A 6,597-nucleotide genomic window follows, 5' to 3' on the forward strand; every position below is an offset into this window, starting at 1 on the left:
ACAAATTAAATTATTGATGAAGAATTATATAAAAATTTAAAACTTTTTTCAAATAACATTACTTAATGCATGTTTTAATTTAACTAGCAATCTTGCCCCGTGCTTCGCACACGGGTAACGTTTATATTTTTTATGTTTAAATAATTGATTGTTATGTGTTTTTAATTGTAACGCGCTCAATAATAAATTCATAAACTAATACGATACAATAGAATGTTTAGGGTGATACGAACTATAGCTTTGACCTCCAATCTAATATTTCATCAAAAATCAAAAATTTATCAAATACACGTAAAAAAATTAATTTGACTAAAAGAAATATTTCATTTATTAAGTATGGATACTAAGTATAGGTTAATACAAAATTTTTTTGTAATATTCTGAGTAAGTTCTAAAAATTTGTCAAAATTTAGTATACGGTGTGCTGAACACATTCTATCTATTTATTTTTTTTTGTCGGGACACATTCTATCTATTAATATTTAAATATTAATATGCATAAATTTAGGTTTGGTTTTTATCAATATCGAATAAATTTTTTATATTTCAATAGTATTTTTTTCTGAAAGGCCTGCTGGAAATTTCTTAAATATAATATAATGGTCGTTAAATTTATATAAATTATATTGACCATCAAACACGTATATAATAAGACTAATAATCTTAACCAAGATTAATGATGTTGAAACATAATCGACTTATTTAAACATTAAAAATTGATAAAAGTTGCAGAAAATGAAGAGTACAATTCAGCGCCACATACTTTCAAATATTTGTATATATTTAAATAACTTACTACATTTGGTAAGATATGATAAAATAGAAGTCACTAAGAAAGAATTGAAAACAAAATATCACTCTCTGTAATTAATTATAATATTTGATATTTACAATAATATAGCTGGGCAATTAAAGTTTCCAAATAATTATCCTTTTCTTGTTGCATGATGACATCACCTAGAACAGTGTCTCTAAAAATTGTAAAATATTTTCTTGTAGAGGAAGGTTTTATTTTGGTATCCCGTAAAAAAATAATAGATTTTTTGTCTATTCATAGTTTTATATTATGTTACAAACTAATATAAATCTGTGTTTAAAATAATCTATTTACTAAATATAAAATTATTCATAATAATTTATTATTTTTTACATACTTTTTTAATTATAAGTTCGATATTTTACATATATTTTAAGGTGGTTAAAAAAGATATTATAGTTCATTTTTTTTCTAGTTTGTTCTGAATAAAAAATATAACTCATAAATTTTGGATTATAATGTATACCACGTTTAGACCATCATGTGAAGAGTCAAAGGTGTCCCCAGAATCACCTTGTGCTAAACTACTGATTATATCTGAGCTATATTTTACAACTTATTAGGTTCCGCAATGGATGAAACTGCCCTCTAGGCAAATAAACGAAGCTAAAGAAATTTAAAAATATAGAAAAAGATTCACACTATAATGTTTACAGATGGCCCTGAGTATAGAAAAAGTCCCAAAAAGAACAAATGCATCTACAATTTACAAATATAATAAATCAAAACGATTGAGGGGTAAATTAAATACTTTTTTCCACCCTGCCTGCAACATTTCTATCCTCTGCCTAAACTCAGCTGTCCAAGTGAAGAAATTATGAAAATTTTGCAAAAGATGATCATTAAGAAAGCATATGGAAGAACATATCTCGCTCAAGGCGGTAGTGTACAAAGCCGTTTCTTTCCATGTTTGATGTTTGTGGCTACAAATTTTTCGTGTGAGTGATAATCGATATGGACAAATGAGTGAAGAATAGAATTCTTGGCAAACCATAAAACTCAGTTGAGCTATTCTAGCGCCTTACACGCTCTGATGGATCATACCAGAATATTCAGCTGAAACGGACAAAATCTGAAAATATATGCATAATTTCTCAGAATGTGGCCAAGGTTAAACTAAGGACAACATATAATTAGACAAAAAACATATAGTAAACAAAGTTTTGATCTCAATCACTCAAAAATGGATAGGGTATATTTTGGAGGTTCTTATTCCCTTTTTCATCACTCAAATTACTCTGAAGAAATACTCCAACATTTGTGGCAGGAGTTTATTTTAAATGACCTTTGTTCCATGCTTAGTAATTATTAGTTAGAAAACTATATAATCAAAACTATGTGTTTATCATATGGAAAAGTACGCTCCAGATGGAACCTGTGAATCTGCCGGCTAGAGAATTTTTCAGTAGTGGGATCCTTGTTCTCCCTTGAAGCAGAAAACTGATGATCATGTAATGGAAGCAGCTACTCCAACTCCAACAGCAATATAAACTAACCTGAGTGCATACTGTAAAAAACATTACATCGGTTACATAAAACCACAGAACCTTAAATCACAGCTCAAAATTTAATGTCATATTCTGTCCCATAAGATTATAATGTATACCACGTTTGGAGCATCATATGAAGAGTCAGAGGTGTCCGCAGAATCAGCTTGTGCTAAACTACTGATCATATCACTGAGCTATATTTTACAGCTTATTTGGTTCCGCACTGGGATGAAACTGCACTCTGGGCAAATAAAAGAAGCGAAAGAAATTCAAAGAAAAAATAGTAGAAATTCATATTTATAGAGAAGTGGAGGTCATTCTTTTCCAATTTATATATTAATATCATATGTAAATAAAATTTAATAAATGCAGAAGCTATAGTTCTAACAATGGTCCAATAAAACCTTCCAAGATAGCTTAATTAAAACATGTGGGTTGGGGCCTAATTTTAACAAAATTTCAACTCTCAGTATTGAATATATACATCAACTTTTCGTAAATGGTTAACTGGGATACTTACCAGAAAGATCAATGTCATGCAGCCGCCTCTATGATGGTGGCAGATATCCTTGACTACCACCAAGACCGGTAGTGCCTGAGCAGAAGAAGTAATAACAATGTTTATGGATTCAAGTTCACATAATAAATCTCTGAGACAGTATCTTTCTCAATTGTTTCAGCCTGATAAAAGTGAATACCTTCTGTCTGAGTTGAATTCCTGACTCCATGACTTCGATTAGTGATTTGAGACCAAGTACCAGGTGTAGTATTGGAACCTGAAATCGAAGTTAACAATGAAATACTCAAAAATACGGTATACTAAAAACACAGAGTTATAATTTATATTAAACGTCATGGATAGAAAATGATGCATTATCATACATGAGGTTTGAGTTGATGTCTGAAACCCATGGACTGGATGATTGACTTCAGAGCGATTTGGATTATTGGAACCTATGTTGTAAGTTCGAGAGAAAATAATAAGAATGTATAAAGGGAAGATCAGGTTTATAAAGATATTATGAGCAAATATAAATACCTGAGATCAAAAAAAATGTATTTCAACTGTTCCTTGGGTAGAATGTAATGGAATTTGGCAAGAAATATTGGTGGGAGTTGGAGTTCCAAGACGTGAAACTGCAGTAAAATTGATTACAACTGTCAACATTAGGTGAGAACTGTTTACATGATAAAGTTAGAGGAGTCTGAAGGATCATTGTTAGAAAATGCAAGTAGAAAATAGCATTACCAGAAGGTAGTCAAACAATTGATTGAACAAAAATCTATAGCAATGATGATTCATACTCACCGGTTCTTGTGGAGGAAGGAGAAATAGCACCTAGAGGGATGCGCTTACGACCTGTTTGTAAAAATAACAGAACAATCAGTTAAAACTTCCTGTCAAGAACGCAACCAAAACACGCAAATCTCATGACACGATGAAATACACATAAGAAGTATGATCAGAACAATGCAGGGGAAGATACGAATGAGCCTGGGTTAATGAAATTTAAAAATCATTGAGAAAGAGGTGGCTGAAATCATGGGGAGCTTTAACAGCCGCTGATTTTGAAATGATCTTCGGATGATCCACCAGAGACCGAGTCATACAGAATTATAATCTGTGTAACCATATTCTCATGATTAAGAAGTTAGGAATGATTTATTTGCACGAATATGGAGACTGAAAGAAGCGATTTTTTTGCCGCTCTTTATTGTCTAACCTGTATAACAAAATCAAAGGTTGATACTTACACACGAGATCGCATGCTACAACAGCTAAACATCCTAATGACTTAATTAATATAACTAAAATACGCAAGTCAAAATTACATATATAACATCAAAAAAAAATAAAACCAAAAACCATCCTCCAAAACCCCAATACCCAACCAGAACTATTAGCAGCAATTCTTACAAACGAAGTAGGAAACAGAAATATTAGCATTGCAAATTTAAAATGAAAATAAACAAACATGACATATAAATTACACTCATTTTTTCTTTCAACCTCATTGATAACACAATTATATAATAAGAGGATAGAACCATTATAATCACACTGGTGCCTCTATTTTCAACTTTTTGTCAGATATTAATTCTGACTTACCTAGAAGGAAGGATACAATACCAAGTCCAAGAAGGCAATATGCACACTTAAAAAATAAATATATAAAAATTTAAATCAATCATTCAAATCACTGAAAACTTAAATCAAACACCTTGTGTGTATCTTTAGCGTTGATAAGAGTGAAGACGGAGACATCCAAACATCTTGTATGCATTCATCCAAACACTATGAAATCAACCAATTGACAGATGAGAGTATTTGAGAAAATATCTGCTGGACCAAATTAAACACAAATAAAATCACCGTTAAGACAATGATACAAATAAATGATTCACTCAGTGTGAAAGAAAAAGAAAACGTACAATACAAACCTCTGTTTTCCATTAACTGCAAAGAATCACATAGCATAAGTCATGGCTATAATGAAGGAGAACTGGTATGATTATTGATTGATATGGTTATAACACTCACTTCCACGGTTAGAAGAAGGCGAGACAGAACACAAAGCATACCAGATGCATCTATGGAATTTGCTTTCCTCGGACGGAAAGAGATTATGGCTTCAGTTCGAAAACCAGGCGGAAGAATTTGAATTAATGACACATAAAATCATGGTAGCTAAAATGGTGGGATCAGTTGGAACTTGGAAGAAGTTGTTTAGAACGTGTTGATCCAAGTGTATACGGGTGAACCCGGTTGATCTGGGAAAAGAACTGCATTCAAGTCGGATTTGACCCATTTTGATCTGGAGCACCCAAATTAAACTAAAATGACCACAATAGACACAGGTTTGTATGTATTGAGAAAAAAATGGAAGGACAGAAAAGGTCTTTTTCCAATTTGTTTGTATTCACAAATTAGGATTATATAGATATAGATATAGATATAGATTTTACTACTCAAAAAAACTAAATAACATTATATATAATGGGAGAGGTTCAAAAGAGACGGAGACTTAGCGAGAGACATGGGAGACCATATAATCAACCGTTGGATCTGTTTTAATCTAGTGGTCATGGTTAAATCAATTAATGCAATATATTAATCATAGATTCTGTACAGGGGTAGTATTGAGAACAATGTATTGTATTTTTTTAAAAATAAGTAGAGGTATTAAGATTATTGAATCCAATCAATAAATTGCCTTTTTTAAGAAGATTCCATACATATGACATACAGATTTTATTTACATACATACAACGTACCTAGTCAATCAATGTTCTTATTATAATTAGGAGATTGTATTAAAATTTTACCATATTTATGTTCAAGGTTTACATTAATGCATATACGCTTACAATCCCATGATGTATGTATGCATTTAATTTAATGATTTTGAAATTTAATTTTTCTTTATTAGTTTCCTTGTTTGTGTTTTTCAGTACGATTTATTTGTTACAAGTGAGAACCTTTCCATTCTTTGAGGATTCTCTTCAGATTCTTACCTCCAAATCAAATGTTATAGTTTAACAAATAAAGAAACAACAACTTAATAGATTCTGTATTTTAAAATAATAAAATATTGAATCTTATACTATACTATTTAAATATTGAATCTTACACCAGAACACTCAAATGAATCCATGATAAGATAAGTGAAAATATAAACAAATATGAAAAATGTATAAAACTGAAAAATGCACAAACCTAAATATTACGAGCAAAAAAAATGTTGTTAGACCTCCCATTATAACTTAGTATTTTTGAGAACACATTAATGAATCTCCATATTAATCAAAATAATAAATCTTTATTAGTAAAATTTAAAAGAGCACAACCGTGTATTTTTATTATATGGCTACGTAACAATTTAAAGAATGTCTACAAAAAGAACATAGTGAATTAATATCTGAAAATTTTAAATTAGCTAGAGACACTTAATGAATTAATTTATTTATTTTTAAATTTACCATCTTAAATTAAATAAAACACAAGGTGCAATTTTTATCGTATTCGTAAGTAACATCTTAAAGAATATCTAGGAAATGAGTAAGAAAAAATTTGAAAATATAAATTATTCCATAAGATATGTTACATTGGTGAATAACTCATAGATTAATATAAATCTTATATTAATAATTTAAGAAAATTATAGCTTATCATCTAAATTTTAATAAAACAAAATATTTTGATAGTCAATTATTATCTTGTGTCTAAGTAACACTTGAAAGAATCTTGTAAAAATAAGTTAATAATATAATATTGAAAAGATATAAATT

The 6,597-nt window shown here is 29.8% G+C and overlaps 2 long non-coding RNA genes across 2 annotated transcripts; both read right to left on the minus strand.

The window, feature by feature from the left end:
* Window positions 1-2,012: 2,012 nt before the first annotated feature.
* On the minus strand, window positions 2,013-3,755 carry LOC108197465 (uncharacterized). The gene is made up of 7 exons (XR_010289684.1): window positions 3,617-3,755; window positions 3,374-3,444; window positions 3,190-3,261; window positions 3,006-3,083; window positions 2,828-2,902; window positions 2,424-2,548; window positions 2,013-2,324 (listed from the first exon to the last, which is right to left on the minus strand). It is a non-coding gene; the product is annotated as an uncharacterized LOC108197465 (long non-coding RNA).
* Window positions 3,756-3,975: 220 nt separating this feature from the next.
* Window positions 3,976-4,887, minus strand: LOC135151144 (uncharacterized). Its single transcript, XR_010289685.1, has 3 exons — window positions 4,750-4,887; window positions 4,530-4,648; window positions 3,976-4,031 (listed from the first exon to the last, which is right to left on the minus strand). It is a non-coding gene; the product is annotated as an uncharacterized LOC135151144 (long non-coding RNA).
* Window positions 4,888-6,597: the final 1,710 nt, after the last annotated feature.

Source organism: Daucus carota, chromosome 1, assembly GCF_001625215.2.
Source record: "Daucus carota subsp. sativus chromosome 1, DH1 v3.0, whole genome shotgun sequence".
In the NCBI taxonomy this organism is placed as follows: domain Eukaryota; kingdom Viridiplantae; phylum Streptophyta; class Magnoliopsida; order Apiales; family Apiaceae; genus Daucus; species Daucus carota.